The 20,804-nt window shown below is 50.2% G+C and overlaps 11 non-coding genes across 11 annotated transcripts; all 11 read left to right on the forward strand.

Moving 5' to 3' along the window:
• The first annotated feature begins 724 nt into the window (after positions 1-724).
• trnad-guc (transfer RNA aspartic acid (anticodon GUC)) lies at positions 725-796 on the forward strand. The gene has a single exon. It is a non-coding gene; the product is annotated as a tRNA-Asp (tRNA).
• Positions 797-2,539: 1,743 nt separating this feature from the next.
• On the forward strand, positions 2,540-2,611 carry trnad-guc (transfer RNA aspartic acid (anticodon GUC)). Its single transcript has one exon. It is a non-coding gene; the product is annotated as a tRNA-Asp (tRNA).
• Positions 2,612-6,168: 3,557 nt separating this feature from the next.
• trnad-guc (transfer RNA aspartic acid (anticodon GUC)) lies at positions 6,169-6,240 on the forward strand. Its single transcript has one exon. It is a non-coding gene; the product is annotated as a tRNA-Asp (tRNA).
• A 1,743-nt stretch (positions 6,241-7,983) lies between these two features.
• On the forward strand, positions 7,984-8,055 carry trnad-guc (transfer RNA aspartic acid (anticodon GUC)). Its single transcript has one exon. It is a non-coding gene; the product is annotated as a tRNA-Asp (tRNA).
• A 1,743-nt stretch (positions 8,056-9,798) lies between these two features.
• Positions 9,799-9,870, forward strand: trnad-guc (transfer RNA aspartic acid (anticodon GUC)). The gene has a single exon. It is a non-coding gene; the product is annotated as a tRNA-Asp (tRNA).
• A 1,740-nt stretch (positions 9,871-11,610) lies between these two features.
• On the forward strand, positions 11,611-11,682 carry trnad-guc (transfer RNA aspartic acid (anticodon GUC)). Its single transcript has one exon. It is a non-coding gene; the product is annotated as a tRNA-Asp (tRNA).
• Positions 11,683-13,425: 1,743 nt separating this feature from the next.
• Positions 13,426-13,497, forward strand: trnad-guc (transfer RNA aspartic acid (anticodon GUC)). Its single transcript has one exon. It is a non-coding gene; the product is annotated as a tRNA-Asp (tRNA).
• A 1,740-nt stretch (positions 13,498-15,237) lies between these two features.
• On the forward strand, positions 15,238-15,309 carry trnad-guc (transfer RNA aspartic acid (anticodon GUC)). The gene has a single exon. It is a non-coding gene; the product is annotated as a tRNA-Asp (tRNA).
• A 1,743-nt stretch (positions 15,310-17,052) lies between these two features.
• trnad-guc (transfer RNA aspartic acid (anticodon GUC)) lies at positions 17,053-17,124 on the forward strand. Its single transcript has one exon. It is a non-coding gene; the product is annotated as a tRNA-Asp (tRNA).
• Positions 17,125-18,873: 1,749 nt separating this feature from the next.
• trnad-guc (transfer RNA aspartic acid (anticodon GUC)) lies at positions 18,874-18,945 on the forward strand. Its single transcript has one exon. It is a non-coding gene; the product is annotated as a tRNA-Asp (tRNA).
• A 1,743-nt stretch (positions 18,946-20,688) lies between these two features.
• On the forward strand, positions 20,689-20,760 carry trnad-guc (transfer RNA aspartic acid (anticodon GUC)). Its single transcript has one exon. It is a non-coding gene; the product is annotated as a tRNA-Asp (tRNA).
• Positions 20,761-20,804: the final 44 nt, after the last annotated feature.

Consider the following 20,804-nt stretch of genomic DNA (forward strand, 5'->3'; position numbering starts at 1 on the left):
GTTCAATCGTGATCACATTGAACGGTGGCGGTGTCTTGAAGGGCTGAATGGAACAAGTGAGGACTGCAGTTGCTGGAAATCAGAGTCTCGATCAGAGTGGCGCTGGAAACGCGAAGCAAGTCAGGCAGCATCCTGATTTTCCTGCTCCTCGGATTCTGCCTGACTTGAAGGGCTGAATGGCCTACTCCTGCACTTAATTTCTACGTTTCGATGTTAAATGCATGGCTGAGAGATCTGATGCAGCGTACAGTAAAGTCACCCCACCGTCCTCCGGGAGCACTGCTCTCTGATGAGGAAGCGATTGATGGGTGGTAGTAGAACCTGAGGGGACGAGCTTGAAAAAGGGAAGCTTTCGTGCTGAGTCCATTTGGCAGTGGGAATTGAAGCCAGGCAGTTGGATTTGTGCTGTCGTACACAAATCAGTTTGTTAGAAGCAGGTAATGGGAGAGCGCGCGTGGATCAGCAGCAGACGAAGTTTAACGCAGACGGTAGGGCACAACGAAAAGGCTGTTTTACAGCAGCAGCAGCAGCAGCAGCAGCGGCGGATTACTTGAAAGAAAGATAGTCGAATCATAAAACATGAAAACAACAATAACTATTCTCTTAATCATCTCCACAGAGGTAGAAGATGATCTAAAGGAGAACTCAAATTGACAACAAAATCCAAATTTCACATAAGAACATTCTACCTAATACGGATGCGACAGAGCGCGCTGTCGTCCAATCCTCGGTAGTATAGTGGTTAGTATCCCCGCCTGTCACGCGGGAGACCGGGGTTCAATTCCCCGCCGGGGAGTCTGCGGCATTTTTAGAGGCCAGCTCCATATCTCAATGCAGGAGTGCCGATTTCAATTCCCATGTGTTCCCAGGGCCGAGCGGTCTGCTCTTGTCAACAAACAAAACCTACGATACTCTCCATTCTGCTCTCCCTGGCCAACTTGTCCTTTCATCTACCAAGGAGATGATCATTTGAGACTTCCTCCTTTTTTGGCGACAAATGAAAACTGCCGTCCTCAAGAAGGCTCACCGGACCAGAAACCTTGTCTGCTTTCTTCCCCTTCCCCCACCCCCACTCCAGATGCTGACTTGCTCCAGCAATTTCTGTTTCCCACTCTGATTTTGTTGTCACTTCGTCCCGTCAGTGGGCATATAACTCGCACGCAAACGGCGTGCAAATTAAAACCTTTAAGCAACCGGTAGCGACAAATGACAGTGAGCTTTCCCCTCTCCCTCGCTCCAATCAAAAAGGGGTCAGACCCCTCAGAGTTTGGACCCGATCCTGCCATTAAGGTGATGCAACACCATCCCCTGCTGCTGGCAGACTGTACTACACCCACAGTGGAAAGTCAAAGTCATCTGAGTGGCATCGTCTGCTCTTCTCGATAGAAGGACAAAGCCCAGTGGCTGGGTTAACATGAAGGTCAACACAGAGGCAAGCTTGAGAAAGCACGTGCAGGTACTCAACCTACACTGTTGGCATCATAGGAGCACCACAGTGTGGAAGCAGGCCATTCACACTGACCCTTCTGAAGAGAAACCCATGCAGATCCAGGCTTGGTACTGAGGGATCCCAGCAAAAGTTCACCGGTTCCCAATGTTGGGGACGTCCAGAACCAGGGGTCACAGTCTCCGAACGAAGGGCAAGCGATTCAGGAAGAATTTTTCTCTCAGAGAGTGGTGAACCTGTGGACTTGTCTCCCACAGGAAGATGCGGCTATGCCGGTTTGTGAGATACACTCAAGAGGGAGCCGGACGTAGACCTTGCAGCTAAAGGGATCCAGGGGTACGGAGAGGAAGCTGGAGTGCTTACTGAAATTACATGTTCAATCGTGATCACATTGAACGGTGGCGGTGTCTTGAAGGGCTGAATGGAACAAGTGAGGACTGCAGTTGCTGGAAATCAGAGTCTCGATCAGAGTGGCGCTGGAAACGCGAAGCAAGTCAGGCAGCATCCTGATTTTCCTGCTCCTCGGATTCTGCCTGACTTGAAGGGCTGAATGGCCTACTCCTGCACTTAATTTCTACGTTTCGATGTTAAATGCATGGCTGAGAGATCTGATGCAGCGTACAGTAAAGTCACCCCACCGTCCTCCGGGAGCACTGCTCTCTGATGAGGAAGCGATTGATGGGTGGTAGTAGAACCTGAGGGGACGAGCTTGAAAAAGGGAAGCTTTCGTGCTGAGTCCATTTGGCAGTGGGAATTGAAGCCAGGCTGTTGGATTTGTGCTGTCGTACACAAATCAGTTTGTTAGAAGCAGGTAATGGGAGAGCGCGCGTGGATCAGCAGCAGACGAAGTTTAACGCAGACGATAGGGCACAACGAAAAGGCTGTTTTACAGCAGCAGCAGCAGCAGCGGCGGATTACTTGAAAGAAAGATAGTCGAATAATAAAACATGAAAACAACAATAACTATTCTCTTAATCATCTCCACAGAGGTAGAAGATGATCTAAAGGAGAACTCAAATTGACAACAAAATCCAAATTTCACATAAGAACATTCTACCTAATACGGATGCGACAGAGTGCGCTGTCGTCCAATCCTCGGTAGTATAGTGGTTAGTATCCCCGCCTGTCACGCGGGAGACCGGGGTTCAATTCCCCGCCGGGGAGTCTGCGGCATTTTGAGAGGCCAGCTCCATATCTCAATGCAGGAGTGCCGATTTCAAGTCCCATGCGTTCCCAGGGCCGAGCGGTCTGCTCTTGTCAACAAACAAAACCTACGATACTCTCCATTCTGCTCTCCCTGGCCAACTTGTCCTTTCATCTACCAAGGAGATGATCATTTGAGACTTCCTCATTTTTTGGCGACAAATGAAAACTGCCGTCCTCAAGAAGGCTCACCGGACCAGAAACCTTGTCTGCTTTCTTCCCCTTCCCCCACCCCCACTCCAGATGCTGACTTGCTCCAGCAATTTCTGTTTCCCACTCTGATTTTGTTGTCACTTCGTCCCGTCAGTGGGCATATAACTCGCACGCAAACGGCGTGGAAATTAAAACCTTTAAGCAACCGGTAGCGACAAATGACAGTGAGCTTTCCCCTCTCCCTCGCTCCAATCAAAAAGGGGTCAGACCCCTCAGAGTTTGGACCCGATCCTGCCATCAAGGTGATGCAACACCATCCCCTGCTGCTGGCAGACTGTACTACACCCACAGTGGAAAGTCAAAGTCATCTGAGTGGCATCGTCTGCTCTTCTCGATAGAAGGACAAAGCCCAGTGGCTGGGTTAACATGAAGGTCAACACAGAGGCAAGCTTGAGAAAGCACGTGCAGGTACTCAACCTACACTGTTGGCATCATAGGAGCACCACAGTGTGGAAGCAGGCCATTCACACTGACCCTTCTGAAGAGAAACCCATGCAGATCCATGCTTGGTACTGAGGGATCCCAGCAAAAGTTCACCGGTTCCCAATGTTGGGGACGTCCAGAACCAGGGGTCACAGTCTCCGAACGAAGGGCAAGCGATTCAGGAAGAATTTTTCTCTCAGAGAGTGGTGAACCTGTGGACTTGTCTCCCACAGGAAGATGCGGCTATGCCGGTTTGTGAGATACACTCAAGAGGGAGCCGGACGTAGACCTTGCAGCTAAAGGGATCCAGGGGTACGGAGAGGAAGCTGGAGTGCTTACTGAAATTACATGTTCAATCGTGATCACATTGAACGGTGGCGGTGTCTTGAAGGGCTGAATGGAACAAGTGAGGACTGCAGTTGCTGGAAATCAGAGTCTCGATCAGTGTGGCGCTGGAAACGCGAAGCAAGTCAGGCAGCATCCTGATTTTCCTGCTCCTCGGATTCTGCCTGACTTGAAGGGCTGAATGGCCTACTCCTGCACTTAATTTCTACGTTTCGATGTTAAATGCATGGCTGAGAGATCTGATGCAGCGTACAGTAAAGTCACCCCACCGTCCTCCGGGAGCACTGCTCTCTGATGAGGAAGCGATTGATGGGTGGTAGTAGAACCTGAGGGGACGAGCTTGAAAAAGGGAAGCTTTCGTGCTGAGTCCATTTGGCAGTGGGAATTGAAGCCAGGCTGTTGGATTTGTGCTGTCGTACACAAATCAGTTTGTTAGAAGCAGGTAATGGGAGAGCGCGCGTGGATCAGCAGCAGACGAAGTTTAACGCAGACGGTAGGGCACAACGAAAAGGCTGTTTTACAGCAGCAGCAGCAGCAGCGGCGTATTACTTGAAAGAAAGATAGTCGAATAATAAAACATGAAAACAACAATAACTATTCTCTTAATCATCTCCACAGAGGTAGAAGATGATCTAAAGGAGAACTCAAATTGACAACAAAATCCAAATTTCACATAAGAACATTCTACCTAATACGGATGCGACAGAGTGCGCTGTCGTCCAATCCTCGGTAGTATTGTGGTTAGTATCCCTGCCTGTCACGCGGGAGACCGGGGTTCAATTCCCCGCCGGGGAGTCTGCGGCATTTTGAGAGGCCAGCTCCATATCTCAATGCAGGAGTGCCGATTTCATGTCCCATGCGTTCCCAGGGCCGAGCGGTCTGCTCTTGTCAACAAACAAAACCTACGATACTCTCCATTCTGCTCTCCCTGGCCAACTTGTCCTTTCATCTACCAAGGAGATGATCATTTGAGACTTCCTCATTCTTTGGCGACAAATGAAAACTGCCGTCCTCAAGAAGGCTCACCGGACCAGAAACCTTGTCTGCTTTCTTCCCCTTCCCCCACCCCCACTCCAGATGCTGACTTGCTCCAGCAATTTCTGTTTCCCACTCTGATTTTGTTGTCACTTCGTCCCGTCAGTGGGCATATAACTCGCACGCAAACGGCGTGCAAATTAAAACCTTTAAGCAACCGGTAGCGACAAATGACAGTGAGCTTTCCCCTCTCCCTCGCTCCAATCAAAAAGGGGTCAGACCCCTCAGAGTTTGGACCCGATCCTGCCATTAAGGTGATGCAACACCATCCCCTGCTGCTGGCAGACTGTACTACACCCACAGTGGAAAGTCAAAGTCATCTGAGTGGCATCGTCTGCTCTTCTCGATAGAAGGACAAAGCCCAGTGGCTGGGTTAACATGAAGGTCAACACAGAGGCAAGCTTGAGAAAGCACGTGCAGGTACTCAACCTACACTGTTGGCATCATAGGAGCACCACAGTGTGGAAGCAGGCCATTCACACTGACCCTTCTGAAGAGAAACCCATGCAGATCCAGGCTTGGTACTGAGGGATCCCAGCAAAAGTTCACCGGTTCCCAATGTTGGGGACGTCCAGAACCAGGGGTCACAGTCTCCGAACGAAGGGCAAGCGATTCAGGAAGAATTTTTCTCTCAGAGAGTGGTGAACCTGTGGACTTGTCTCCCACAGGAAGATGCGGCTATGCCGGTTTGTGAGATACACTCAAGAGGGAGCCGGACGTAGACCTTGCAGCTAAAGGGATCCAGGGGTACGGAGAGGAAGCTGGAGTGCTTACTGAAATTACATGTTCAATCGTGATCACATTGAACGGTGGCGGTGTCTTGAAGGGCTGAATGGAACAAGTGAGGACTGCAGTTGCTGGAAATCAGAGTCTCGATCAGTGTGGCGCTGGAAACGCGAAGCAAGTCAGGCAGCATCCTGATTTTCCTGCTCCTCGATTCTGCCTGACTTGAAGGGCTGAATGGCCTACTCCTGCACTTAATTTCTACGTTTCGATGTTAAATGCATGGCTGAGAGATCTGATGCAGCGTACAGTAAAGTCACCCCACCGTCCTCCGGGAGCACTGCTCTCTGATGAGGAAGCGATTGATGGGTGGTAGTAGAACCTGAGGGGACGAGCTTGAAAAAGGGAAGCTTTCGTGCTGAGTCCATTTGGCAGTGGGAATTGAAGCCAGGCTGTTGGATTTGTGCTGTCGTACACAAATCAGTTTGTTAGAAGCAGGTAATGGGAGAGCGCGCGTGGATCAGCAGCAGACGAAGTTTAACGCAGACGACAGGGCACAACGAAAAGGCTGTTTTACAGCAGCAGCAGCAGCAGCGGCGGATTACTTGAAAGAAAGATAGTCGAATAATAAAACATGAAAACAACAATAACTATTCTCTTAATCATCTCCACAGAGGTAGAAGATGATCTAAAGGAGAACTCAAATTGACAACAAAATCCAAATTTCACATAAGAACATTCTACCTAATACGGATGCGACAGAGTGCGCTGTCGTCCAATCCTCGGTAGTATAGTGGTTAGTATCCCCGCCTGTCACGCGGGAGACCGGGGTTCATTTCCCCGCCGGGGAGTCTGCGGCATTTTGAGAGGCCAGCTCCATATCTCAATGCAGGAGTGCCGATTTCAAGTCCCATGCGTTCCCAGGGCCGAGCGGTCTGCTCTTGTCAACAAACAAAACCTACGATACTCTCCATTCTGCTCTCCCTGGCCAACTTGTCCTTTCATCTACCAAGGAGATGATCATTTGAGACTTCCTCATTCTTTGGCGACAAATGAAAACTGCCGTCCTCAAGAAGGCTCACCGGACCAGAAACCTTGTCTGCTTTCTTCCCCTTCCCCCACCCCCACTCCAGATGCTGACTTGCTCCAGCAATTTCTGTTTCCCACTCTGATTTTGTTGTCACTTCGTCCCGTCAGTGGGCATATAACTCGCACGCAAACGGCGTGCAAATTAAAACCTTTAAGCAACCGGTAGCGACAAATGACAGTGAGCTTTCCCCTCTCCCTCGCTCCAATCAAAAAGGGGTCAGACCCCTCAGAGTTTGGACCCGATCCTGCCATCAAGGTGATGCAACACCATCCCCTGCTGCTGGCAGACTGTACTACACCCACAGTGGAAAGTCAAAGTCATCTGAGTGGCAACTTCTGCTCTTCTCGATAGAAGGACAAAGCCCAGTGGCTGGGTTAACATGAAGGTCAACACAGAGGCAAGCTTGAGAAAGCACGTGCAGGTACTCAACCTACACTGTTGGCATCATAGGAGCACCACAGTGTGGAAGCAGGCCATTCACACTGACCCTTCTGAAGAGAAACCCATGCAGATCCATGCTTGGTACTGAGGGATCCCAGCAAAAGTTCACCGGTTCCCAATGTTGGGGACGTCCAGAACCAGGGGTCACAGTCTCCGAACGAAGGGCAAGCGATTCAGGAAGAATTTTTCTCTCAGAGAGTGGTGAACCTGTGGACTTGTCTCCCACAGGAAGATGCGGCTATGCCGGTTTGTGAGATACACTCAAGAGGGAGCCGGACGTAGACCTTGCAGCTAAAGGGATCCAGGGGTACGGAGAGGAAGCTGGAGTGCTTACTGAAATTACATGTTCAATCGTGATCACATTGAACGGTGGCGGTGTCTTGAAGGGCTGAATGGAACAAGTGAGGACTGCAGTTGCTGGAAATCAGAGTCTCGATCAGTGTGGCGCTGGAAACGCGAAGCAAGTCAGGCAGCATCCTGATTTTCCTGCTCCTCGGATTCTGCCTGACTTGAAGGGCTGAATGGCCTACTCCTGCACTTAATTTCTACGTTTCGATGTTAAATGCATGGCTGAGAGATCTGATGCAGCGTACAGTAAAGTCACCCCACCGTCCTCCGGGAGCACTGCTCTCTGATGAGGAAGCGATTGATGGGTGGTAGTAGAACCTGAGGGGACGAGCTTGAAAAAGGGAAGCTTTCGTGCTGAGTCCATTTGGCAGTGGGAATTGAAGCCAGGCTGTTGGATTTGTGCTGTCGTACACAAATCAGTTTGTTAGAAGCAGGTAATGGGAGAGCGCGCGTGGATCAGCAGCAGACGAAGTTTAACGCAGACGGTAGGGCACAACGAAAAGGCTGTTTTACAGCAGCAGCAGCAGCAGCGGCGGATTACTTGAAAGAAAGATAGTCGAATAATAAAACATGAAAACATCAATAACTATTCTCTTAATCATCTCCACAGAGGTAGAAGATGATCTAAAGGAGAACTCAAATTGACAACAAAATCCAAATTTCACATAAGAACATTCTACCTAATACGGATGCGACAGAGCGCGCTGTCGTCCAATCCGCGGTAGTATAGTGGTTAGTATCCCCGCCTGTCACGCGGGAGACCGGGGTTCAATTCCCCGCCGGGGAGTCTGCGGCATTTTGAGAGGCCAGCTCCATATCTCAATGCAGGAGTGCCGATTTCAAGTCCCATGCGTTCCCAGGGCCGAGCGGTCTGCTCTTGTCAACAAACAAAACCTACGATCGTCTCAATTCTGCTCTCCCTAGCCAACTTGTCCTTTCATCTACCAAGGAGATGATCATTTGAGACTTCCTCCTTTTTTGGCGACAAATGAAAACTGCCGTCCTCAAGAAGGCTCACCGGACCAGAAACCTTGTCTGCTTTCTTCCCCTTCCCCCACCCCCACTCCAGATGCTGACTTGCTCCAGCAATTTCTGTTTCCCACTCTGATTTTGTTGTCACTTCGTCCCGTCAGTGGGCATATAACTCGCACGCAAACGGCGTGCAAATTAAAACCTTTAAGCAACCGGTAGCGACAAATGACAGTGAGCTTTCCCCTCTCCCTCGCTCCAATCAAAAAGGGGTCAGACCCCTCAGAGTTTGGACCCGATCCTGCCATTAAGGTGATGCAACACCATCCCCTGCTGCTGGCAGACTGTACTACACCCACAGTGGAAAGTCAAAGTCATCTGAGTGGCATCGTCTGCTCTTCTCGATAGAAGGACAAAGCCCAGTGGCTGGGTTAACATGAAGGTCAACACAGAGGCAAGCTTGAGAAAGCACGTGCAGGTACTCAACCTACACTGTTGGCATCATAGGAGCACCACAGTGTGGAAGCAGGCCATTCACACTGACCCTTCTGAAGAGAAACCCATGCAGATCCAGGCTTGGTACTGAGGGATCCCAGCAAAAGTTCACCGGTTCCCAATGTTGGGGACGTCCAGAACCAGGGGTCACAGTCTCCGAACGAAGGGCAAGCGATTCAGGAAGAATTTTTCTCTCAGAGAGTGGTGAACCTGTGGACTTGTCTCCCACAGGAAGATGCGGCTATGCCGGTTTGTGAGATACACTCAAGAGGGAGCCGGACGTAGACCTTGCAGCTAAAGGGATCCAGGGGTACGGAGAGGAAGCTGGAGTGCTTACTGAAATTACATGTTCAGTCATGATCACATTGAACGGTGGCGGTGTCTTGAAGGGCTGAATGGAACAAGTGAGGACTGCAGTTGCTGGAAATCAGAGTCTCGATCAGTGTGGCGCTGGAAACGCGAAGCAAGTCAGGCAGCATCCTGATTTTCCTGCTCCTCGGATTCTGCCTGACTTGAAGGGCTGAATGGCCTACTCCTGCACTTAATTTCTACGTTTCGATGTTAAATGCATGGCTGAGAGATCTGATGCAGCGTACAGTAAAGTCACCCCACCGTCCTCCGGGAGCACTGCTCTCTGATGAGGAAGCGATTGATGGGTGGTAGTAGAACCTGAGGGGACGAGCTTGAAAAAGGGAAGCTTTCGTGCTGAGTCCATTTGGCAGTGGGAATTGAAGCCAGGCTGTTGGATTTGTGCTGTCGTACACAAATCAGTTTGTTAGAAGCAGGTAATGGGAGAGCGCGCGTGGATCAGCAGCAGACGAAGTTTAACGCAGACGATAGGGCACAACGAAAAGGCTGTTTTACAGCAGCAGCAGCAGCAGCGGCGGATTACTTGAAAGAAAGATAGTCGAATAATAAAACATGAAAACAACAATAACTATTCTCTTAATCATCTCCACAGAGGTAGAAGATGATCTAAAGGAGAACTCAAATTGACAACAAAATCCAAATTTCACATAAGAACATTCTACCTAATACGGATGCGACAGAGTGCGCTGTCGTCCAATCCTCGGTAGTATAGTGGTTAGTATCCCCGCCTGTCACGCGGGAGACCGGGGTTCAATTCCCCGCCGGGGAGTCTGCGGCATTTTGAGAGGCCAGCTCCATATCTCAATGCAGGAGTGCCGATTTCAAGTCCCATGCGTTCCCAGGGCCGAGCGGTCTGCTCTTGTCAACAAACAAAACCTACGATACTCTCCATTCTGCTCTCCCTGGCCAACTTGTCCTTTCATCTACCAAGGAGATGATCATTTGAGACTTCCTCATTCTTTGGCGACAAATGAAAACTGCCGTCCTCAAGAAGGCTCACCGGACCAGAAACCTTGTCTGCTTTCTTCCCCTTCCCCCACCCCCACTCCAGATGCTGACTTGCTCCAGCAATTTCTGTTTCCCACTCTGATTTTGTTGTCACTTCGTCCCGTCAGTGGGCATATAACTCGCACGCAAACGGCGTGCAAATTAAAACCTTTAAGCAACCGGTAGCGACAAATGACAGTGAGCTTTCCCCTCTCCCTCGCTCCAATCAAAAAGGGGTCAGACCCCTCAGAGTTTGGACCCGATCCTGCCATCAAGGTGATGCAACACCATCCCCTGCTGCTGGCAGACTGTACTACACCCACAGTGGAAAGTCAAAGTCATCTGAGTGGCAACTTCTGCTCTTCTCGATAGAAGGACAAAGCCCAGTGGCTGGGTTAACATGAAGGTCAACACAGAGGCAAGCTTGAGAAAGCACGTGCAGGTACTCAACCTACACTGTTGGCATCATAGGAGCACCACAGTGTGGAAGCAGGCCATTCACACTGACCCTTCTGAAGAGAAACCCATGCAGATCCATGCTTGGTACTGAGGGATCCCAGCAAAAGTTCACCGGTTCCCAATGTTGGGGACGTCCAGAACCAGGGGTCACAGTCTCCGAACGAAGGGCAAGCGATTCAGGAAGAATTTTTCTCTCAGAGAGTGGTGAACCTGTGGACTTGTCTCCCACAGGAAGATGCGGCTATGCCGGTTTGTGAGATACACTCAAGAGGGAGCCGGACGTAGACCTTGCAGCTAAAGGGATCCAGGGGTACGGAGAGGAAGCTGGAGTGCTTACTGAAATTACATGTTCAATCGTGATCACATTGAACGGTGGCGGTGTCTTGAAGGGCTGAATGGAACAAGTGAGGACTGCAGTTGCTGGAAATCAGAGTCTCGATCAGTGTGGCGCTGGAAACGCGAAGCAAGTCAGGCAGCATCCTGATTTTCCTGCTCCTCGGATTCTGCCTGACTTGAAGGGCTGAATGGCCTACTCCTGCACTTAATTTCTACGTTTCGATGTTAAATGCATGGCTGAGAGATCTGATGCAGCGTACAGTAAAGTCACCCCACCGTCCTCCGGGAGCACTGCTCTCTGATGAGGAAGCGATTGATGGGTGGTAGTAGAACCTGAGGGGACGAGCTTGAAAAAGGGAAGCTTTCGTGCTGAGTCCATTTGGCAGTGGGAATTGAAGCCAGGCTGTTGGATTTGTGCTGTCGTACACAAATCAGTTTGTTAGAAGCAGGTAATGGGAGAGCGCGCGTGGATCAGCAGCAGACGAAGTTTAACGCAGACGGTAGGGCACAACGAAAAGGCTGTTTTACAGCAGCAGCAGCAGCGGCGGATTACTTGAAAGAAAGATAGTCGAATAATAAAACATGAAAACATCAATAACTATTCTCTTAATCATCTCCACAGAGGTAGAAGATGATCTAAAGGAGAACTCAAATTGACAACAAAATCCAAATTTCACATAAGAACATTCTACCTAATACGGATGCGACAGAGCGCGCTGTCGTCCAATCCGCGGTAGTATAGTGGTTAGTATCCCCGCCTGTCACGCGGGAGACCGGGGTTCAATTCCCCGCCGGGGAGTCTGCGGCATTTTGAGAGGCCAGCTCCATATCTCAATGCAGGAGTGCCGATTTCAAGTCCCATGCGTTCCCAGGGCCGAGCGGTCTGCTCTTGTCAACAAACAAAACCTACGATCGTCTCAATTCTGCTCTCCCTAGCCAACTTGTCCTTTCATCTACCAAGGAGATGATCATTTGAGACTTCCTCCTTTTTTGGCGACAAATGAAAACTGCCGTCCTCAAGAAGGCTCACCGGACCAGAAACCTTGTCTGCTTTCTTCCCCTTCCCCCACCCCCACTCCAGATGCTGACTTGCTCCAGCAATTTCTGTTTCCCACTCTGATTTTGTTGTCACTTCGTCCCGTCAGTGGGCATATAACTCGCACGCAAACGGCGTGCAAATTAAAACCTTTAAGCAACCGGTAGCGACAAATGACAGTGAGCTTTCCCCTCTCCCTCGCTCCAATCAAAAAGGGGTCAGACCCCTCAGAGTTTGGACCCGATCCTGCCATTAAGGTGATGCAACACCATCCCCTGCTGCTGGCAGACTGTACTACACCCACAGTGGAAAGTCAAAGTCATCTGAGTGGCATCGTCTGCTCTTCTCGATAGAAGGACAAAGCCCAGTGGCTGGGTTAACATGAAGGTCAACACAGAGGCAAGCTTGAGAAAGCACGTGCAGGTACTCAACCTACACTGTTGGCATCATAGGAGCACCACAGTGTGGAAGCAGGCCATTCACACTGACCCTTCTGAAGAGAAACCCATGCAGATCCAGGCTTGGTACTGAGGGATCCCAGCAAAAGTTCACCGGTTCCCAATGTTGGGGACGTCCAGAACCAGGGGTCACAGTCTCCGAACGAAGGGCAAGCGATTCAGGAAGAATTTTTCTCTCAGAGAGTGGTGAACCTGTGGACTTGTCTCCCACAGGAAGATGCGGCTATGCCGGTTTGTGAGATACACTCAAGAGGGAGCCGGACGTAGACCTTGCAGCTAAAGGGATCCAGGGGTACGGAGAGGAAGCTGGAGTGCTTACTGAAATTACATGTTCAGTCATGATCACATTGAACGGTGGCGGTGTCTTGAAGGGCTGAATGGAACAAGTGAGGACTGCAGTTGCTGGAAATCAGAGTCTCGATCAGTGTGGCGCTGGAAACGCGAAGCAAGTCAGGCAGCATCCTGATTTTCCTGCTCCTCGGATTCTGCCTGACTTGAAGGGCTGAATGGCCTACTCCTGCACTTAATTTCTACGTTTCGATGTTAAATGCATGGCTGAGAGATCTGATGCAGCGTACAGTAAAGTCACCCCACCGTCCTCCGGGAGCACTGCTCTCTGATGAGGAAGCGATTGATGGGTGGTAGTAGAACCTGAGGGGACGAGCTTGAAAAAGGGAAGCTTTCGTGCTGAGTCCATTTGGCAGTGGGAATTGAAGCCAGGCTGTTGGATTTGTGCTGTCGTACACAAATCAGTTTGTTAGAAGCAGGTAATGGGAGAGCGCGCGTGGATCAGCAGCAGACGAAGTTTAACGCAGACGATAGGGCACAACGAAAAGGCTGTTTTACAGCAGCAGCAGCAGCAGCGGCGGATTACTTGAAAGAAAGATAGTCGAATAATAAAACATGAAAACAACAATAACTATTCTCTTAATCATCTCCACAGAGGTAGAAGATGATCTAAAGGAGAACTCAAATTGACAACAAAATCCAAATTTCACATAAGAACATTCTACCTAATACGGATGCGACAGAGTGCGCTGTGGTCCAATCCTCGGTAGTATAGTGGTTAGTATCCCCGCCTGTCACGCGGGAGACCGGGGTTCAATTCCCCGCCGGGGAGTCTGCGGCATTTTGAGAGGCCAGCTCCATATCTCAATGCAGGAGTGCCGATTTCAAGTCCCATGCGTTCCCAGGGCCGAGCGGTCTGCTCTTGTCAACAAACAAAACCTACGATACTCTCCATTCTGCTCTCCCTGGCCAACTTGTCCTTTCATCTACCAAGGAGATGATCATTTGAGACTTCCTCATTCTTTGGCGACAAATGAAAACTGCCGTCCTCAAGAAGGCTCACCGGACCAGAAACCTTGTCTGCTTTCTTCCCCTTCCCCCACCCCCACTCCAGATGCTGACTTGCTCCAGCAATTTCTGTTTCCCACTCTGATTTTGTTGTCACTTCGTCCCGTCAGTGGGCATATAACTCGCACGCAAACGGCGTGCAAATTAAAACCTTTAAGCAACCGGTAGCGACAAATGACAGTGAGCTTTCCCCTCTCCCTCGCTCCAATCAAAAAGGGGTCAGACCCCTCAGAGTTTGGACCCGATCCTGCCATCAAGGTGATGCAACACCATCCCCTGCTGCTGGCAGACTGTACTACACCCACAGTGGAAAGTCAAAGTCATCTGAGTGGCAACTTCTGCTCTTCTCGATAGAAGGACAAAGCCCAGTGGCTGGGTTAACATGAAGGTCAACACAGAGGCAAGCTTGAGAAAGCACGTGCAGGTACTCAACCTACACTGTTGGCATCATAGGAGCACCACAGTGTGGAAGCAGGCCATTCACACTGACCCTTCTGAAGAGAAACCCATGCAGATCCATGCTTGGTACTGAGGGATCCCAGCAAAAGTTCACCGGTTCCCAATGTTGGGGACGTCCAGAACCAGGGGTCACAGTCTCCGAACGAAGGGCAAGCGATTCAGGAAGAATTTTTCTCTCAGAGAGTGGTGAACCTGTGGACTTGTCTCCCACAGGAAGATGCGGCTATGCCGGTTTGTGAGATACACTCAAGAGGGAGCCGGACGTAGACCTTGCAGCTAAAGGGATCCAGGGGTACGGAGAGGAAGCTGGAGTGCTTACTGAAATTACATGTTCAATCGTGATCACATTGAACGGTGGCGGTGTCTTGAAGGGCTGAATGGAACAAGTGAGGACTGCAGTTGCTGGAAATCAGAGTCTCGATCAGTGTGGCGCTGGAAACGCGAAGCAAGTCAGGCAGCATCCTGATTTTCCTGCTCCTCGGATTCTGCCTGACTTGAAGGGCTGAATGGCCTACTCCTGCACTTAATTTCTACGTTTCGATGTTAAATGCATGGCTGAGAGATCTGATGCAGCGTACAGTAAAGTCACCCCACCGTCCTCCGGGAGCACTGCTCTCTGATGAGGAAGCGATTGATGGGTGGTAGTAGAACCTGAGGGGACGAGCTTGAAAAAGGGAAGCTTTCGTGCTGAGTCCATTTGGCAGTGGGAATTGAAGCCAGGCTGTTGGATTTGTGCTGTCGTACACAAATCAGTTTGTTAGAAGCAGGTAATGGGAGAGCGCGCGTGGATCAGCAGCAGACGAAGTTTAACGCAGACGGTAGGGCACAACGAAAAGGCTGTTTTACAGCAGCAGCAGCAGCGGCGGATTACTTGAAAGAAAGATAGTCGAATAATAAAACATGAAAACATCAATAACTATTCTCTTAATCATCTCCACAGAGGTAGAAGATGATCTAAAGGAGAACTCAAATTGACAACAAAATCCAAATTTCACATAAGAACATTCTACCTAATACGGATGCGACAGAGCGCGCTGTCGTCCAATCCGCGGTAGTATAGTGGTTAGTATCCCCGCCTGTCACGCGGGAGACCGGGGTTCAATTCCCCGCCGGGGAGTCTGCGGCATTTTGAGAGGCCAGCTCCATATCTCAATGCAGGAGTGCCGATTTCAAGTCCCATGCGTTCCCAGGGCCGAGCGGTCTGCTCTTGTCAACAAACAAAACCTACGATCGTCTCAATTCTGCTCTCCCTAGCCAACTTGTCCTTTCATCTACCAAGGAGATGATCATTTGAGACTTCCTCCTTTTTTGGCGACAAATGAAAACTGCCGTCCTCAAGAAGGCTCACCGGACCAGAAACCTTGTCTGCTTTCTTCCCCTTCCCCCACCCCCACTCCAGATGCTGACTTGCTCCAGCAATTTCTGTTTCCCACTCTGATTTTGTTGTCACTTCGTCCCGTCAGTGGGCATATAACTCGCACACAAACGGGGTGCAAATTAAAACCTTTAAGCAACCGGTAGCGACAAATGACAGTGAGCTTTCCCCTCTCCCTCGCTCCAATCAAAAAGGGGTCAGACCCCTCAGAGTTTGGACCCGATCCTGCCATTAAGGTGATGCAACACCATCCCCTGCTGCTGGCAGACTGTACTACACCCACAGTGGAAAGTCAAAGTCATCTGAGTGGCATCGTCTGCTCTTCTCGATAGAAGGACAAAGCCCAGTGGCTGGGTTAACATGAAGGTCAACACAGAGGCAAGCTTGAGAAAGCACGTGCAGGTACTCAACCTACACTGTTGGCATCATAGGAGCACCACAGTGTGGAAGCAGGCCATTCACACTGACCCGTCTGAAGAGAAACCCATGCAGATCCAGGCTTGGTACTGAGGGATCCCAGCAAAAGTTCACCGGTTCCCAATGTTGGGGACGTCCAGAACCAGGGGTCACAGTCTCCGAACGAAGGGCAAGCGATTCAGGAAGAATTTTTCTCTCAGAGAGTGGTGAACCTGTGGACTTGTCTCCCACAGGAAGATGCGGCTATGCCGGTTTGTGAGATACACTCAAGAGGGAGCCGGACGTAGACCTTGCAGCTAAAGGGATCCAGGGGTACGGAGAGGAAGCTGGAGTGCTTACTGAAATTACATGTTCAGTCATGATCACATTGAACGGTGGCGGTGTCTTGAAGGGCTGAATGGAACAAGTGAGGACTGCAGTTGCTGGAAATCAGAGTCTCGATCAGTGTGGCGCTGGAAACGCGAAGCAAGTCAGGCAGCATCCTGATTTTCCTGCTCCTCGGATTCTGCCTGACTTGAAGGGCTGAATGGCCTACTCCTGCACTTAATTTCTACGTTTCGATGTTAAATGCATGGCTGAGAGATCTGATGCAGCGTACAGTAAAGTCACCCCACCGTCCTCCGGGAGCACTGCTCTCTGATGAGGAAGCGATTGATGGGTGGTAGTAGAACCTGAGGGGACGAGCTTGAAAAAGGGAAGCTTTCGTGCTGAGTCCATTTGGCAGTGGGAATTGAAGCCAGGCTGTTGGATTTGTGCTGTCGTACACAAATCAGTTTGTTAGAAGCAGGTAATGGGAGAGCGCGCGTGGATCAGCAGCAGACGAAGTTTAACGCAGACGATAGGGCACAACGAAAAGGCTGTTTTACAGCAGCAGCAGCAGCAGCGGCGGATTACTTGAAAGAAAGATAGTCGAATAATAAAACATGAAAACAACAATAACTATTCTCTTAATCATCTCCACAGAGGTAGAAGATGATCTAAAGGAGAACTCAAATTGACAACAAAATCCAAATTTCACATAAGAACATTCTACCTAATACGGATGCGACAGTGTGCGCTGTGGTCCAATCCTCGGTAGTATAGTTGTTAGTATCCCCGCCTGTCACGCGGGAGACCGGGGTTCAATTCCCCGCCGGGGAGTCTGCGGCATTTTGAGAGGCCAGCTCCATATCTCAATGCCGGAGTGCCGATTTCAAGTCCCATGCGTTCCCAGGGCCGAGCGGTCTGCTCTTGTCAACAAACAAAACCTACGATACTCTCCATTCTGCTCTCCCTGGCCAACTTGTCCTTTCATCTACCAAGGAGATGATCATTTGAGACTTCCTCATTCTTTGGCGACAAATGAAAACTGCCGTCCTCAAGAAGGCTCACCGGACCAGAAACCTTGTCTGCTTTCTTCCCCTTCCCCCACCCCCACTCCAGATGCTGACTTGCTCCAGCAATTTCTGTTTCCCACTCTGATTTTGTTGTCACTTCGTCCCGTCAGTGGGCATATAACTCGCACGCAAACGGCGTGCAAATTAAAACCTTTAAGCAACCGGTAGCGACAAATGACAGTGAGCTTTCCCCTCTCCCTCGCTCCAATCAAAAAGGGGTCAGACCCCTCAGAGTTTGGACCCGATCCTGCCATCAAGGTGATGCAACACCATCCCCTGCTGCTGGCAGACTGTACTACACCCACAGTGGAAAGTCAAAGTCATCTGAGTGGCAACTTCTGCTCTTCTCGATAGAAGGACAAAGCCCAGTGGCTGGGTTAACATGAAGGTCAACACAGAGGCAAGCTTGAGAAAGCACGTGCAGGTACTCAACCTACACTGTTGGCATCATAGGAGCACCACAGTGTGGAAGCAGGCCATTCACACTGACCCTTCTGAAGAGAAACCCATGCAGATCCATGCTTGGTACTGAGGGATCCCAGCAAAAGTTCACCGGTTCCCAATGTTGGGGACGTCCAGAACCAGGGGTCACAGTCTCCGAACGAAGGGCAAGCGATTCAGGAAGAATTTTTCTCTCAGAGAGTGGTGAACCTGTGGACTTGTCTCCCACAGGAAGATGCGGCTATGCCGGTTTGTGAGATACACTCAAGAGGGAGCCGGACGTAGACCTTGCAGCTAAAGGGATCCAGGGGTACGGAGAGGAAGCTGGAGTGCTTACTGAAATTACATGTTCAATCGTGATCACATTGAACGGTGGCGGTGTCTTGAAGGGCTGAATGGAACAAGTGAGGACTGCAGTTGCTGGAAATCAGAGTCTCGATCAGTGTGGCGCTGGAAACGCGAAGCAAGTCAGGCAGCATCCTGATTTTCCTGCTCCTCGGATTCTGCCTGACTTGAAGGGCTGAATGGCCTACTCCTGCACTTAATTTCTACGTTTCGATGTTAAATGCATGGCTGAGAGATCTGATGCAGCGTACAGTAAAGTCACCCCACCGTCCTCCGGGAGCACTGCTCTCTGATGAGGAAGCGATTGATGGGTGGTAGTAGAACCTGAGGGGACGAGCTTGAAAAAGGGAAGCTTTCGTGCTGAGTCCATTTGGCAGTGGGAATTGAAGCCAGGCTGTTGGATTTGTGCTGTCGTACACAAATCAGTTTGTTAGAAGCAGGTAATGGGAGAGCGCGCGTGGATCAGCAGCAGACGAAGTTTAACGCAGACGGTAGGGCACAACGAAAAGGCTGTTTTACAGCAGCAGCAGCAGCAGCAGCAGCGGCGGATTACTTGAAAGAAAGATAGTCGAATAATAAAACATGAAAACAACAATAACTATTCTCTTAATCATCTCCACAGAGGTAGAAGATGATCTAAAGGAGAACTCAAATTGACAACAAAATCCAAATTTCACATAAGAACATTCTACCTAATACGGATGCGACAGAGTGCGCTGTCGTCCAATCCTCGGTAGTATAGTGGTTAGTATCCCCGCCTGTCACGCGGGAGACCGGGGTTCAATTCCCCGCCGGGGAGTCTGCGGCATTTTGAGAGGCCAGCTCCATATCTCAATGCAGGAGTGCCGATTTCAAGTCCCATGCGTTCCCAGGGCCGAGCGGTCTGCTCTTGTCAACAAACAAAACCTACGATACTCTCCATTCTGCTCTCCCTGGCCAACTTGTCCTTTCATCTACCAAGGAGATGATCATTTGAGACTTCCTCATTCTTTGGCGACAAATGAAAACTGCCGTCCTCAAGAAGGCTCACCGGACCAGAAACCTTGTCTGCTTTCTTCCCCTTCCCCCACCCCCACTCCAGATGCTGACTTGCTCCAGCAATTTCTGTTTCCCACTCTGATTTTGTTGTCACTTCGTCCCGTCAGTGGGCATATAACTCGCACGCAAACGGCGTGCAAATTAAAACCTTTAAGCAACCGGTAGCGACAAATGACAGTGAGCTTTCCCCTCTCCCTCGCTCCAATCAAAAAGGGGTCAGACCCCTCAGAGTTTGGACCCGATCCTGCCATCAAGGTGATGCAACACCATCCCCTGCTGCTGGCAGACTGTACTACACCCACAGTGGAAAGTCAAAGTCATCTGAGTGGCAACTTCTGCTCTTCTCGATAGAAGGACAAAGCCCAGTGGCTGGGTTAACATGAAGGTCAACACAGAGGCAAGCTTGAGAAAGCACGTGCAGGTACTCAACCTACACTGTTGGCATCATAGGAGCACCACAGTGTGGAAGCAGGCCATTCACACTGACCCTTCTGAAGAGAAACCCATGCAGATCCATGCTTGGTACTGAGGGATCCCAGCAAAAGTTCACCGGTTCCCAATGTTGGGGACGTCCAGAACCAGGGGTCACAGTCTCCGAACGAAGGGCAAGCGATTCAGGAAGAATTTTTCTCTCAGAGAGTGGTGAACCTGTGGACTTGTCTCCCACAGGAAGATGCGGCTATGCCGGTTTGTGAGATACACTCAAGAGGGAGCCGGACGTAGACCTTGCAGCTAAAGGGATCCAGGGGTACGGAGAGGAAGCTGGAGTGCTTACTGAAATTACATGTTCAATCGTGATCACATTGAACGGTGGCGGTGTCTTGAAGGGCTGAATGGAACAAGTGAGGACTGCAGTTGCTGGAAATCAGAGTCTCGATCAGTGTGGCGCTGGAAACGCGAAGCAAGTCAGGCAGCATCCTGATTTTCCTGCTCCTCGGATTCTGCCTGACTTGAAGGGCTGAATGGCCTACTCCTGCACTTAATTTCTACGTTTCGATGTTAAATGCATGGCTGAGAGATCTGATGCAGCGTACAGTAAAGTCACCCCACCGTCCTCCGGGAGCACTGCTCTCTGATGAGGAAGCGATTGATGGGTGGTAGTAGAACCTGAGGGGACGAGCTTGAAAAAGGGAAGCTTTCGTGCTGAGTCCATTTGGCAGTGGGAATTGAAGCCAGGCTGTTGGATTTGTGCTGTCGTACACAAATCAGTTTGTTAGAAGCAGGTAATGGGAGAGCGCGCGTGGATCAGCAGCAGACGAAGTTTAACGCAGACGGTAGGGCACAACGAAAAGGCTGTTTTCCAGCAGCAGCAGCAGCAGCGGCGGATTACTTGAAAGAAAGATAGTCGAATAATAAAACATGAAAACATCAATAACTATTCTCTTAATCATCTCCACAGAGGTAGAAGATGATCTAAAGGAGAACTCAAATTGACAACAAAATCCAAATTTCACATAAGAACATTCTACCTAATACGGATGCGACAGAGCGCGCTGTCGTCCAATCCGCGGTAGTATAGTGGTTAGTATCCCCGCCTGTCACGCGGGAGACCGGGGTTCAATTCCCCGCCGGGGAGTCTGCGGCATTTTGAGAGGCCAGCTCCATATCTCAATGCAGGAG

Source organism: Chiloscyllium punctatum, chromosome 30, assembly GCF_047496795.1.
Source record: "Chiloscyllium punctatum isolate Juve2018m chromosome 30, sChiPun1.3, whole genome shotgun sequence".
In the NCBI taxonomy this organism is placed as follows: domain Eukaryota; kingdom Metazoa; phylum Chordata; class Chondrichthyes; order Orectolobiformes; family Hemiscylliidae; genus Chiloscyllium; species Chiloscyllium punctatum.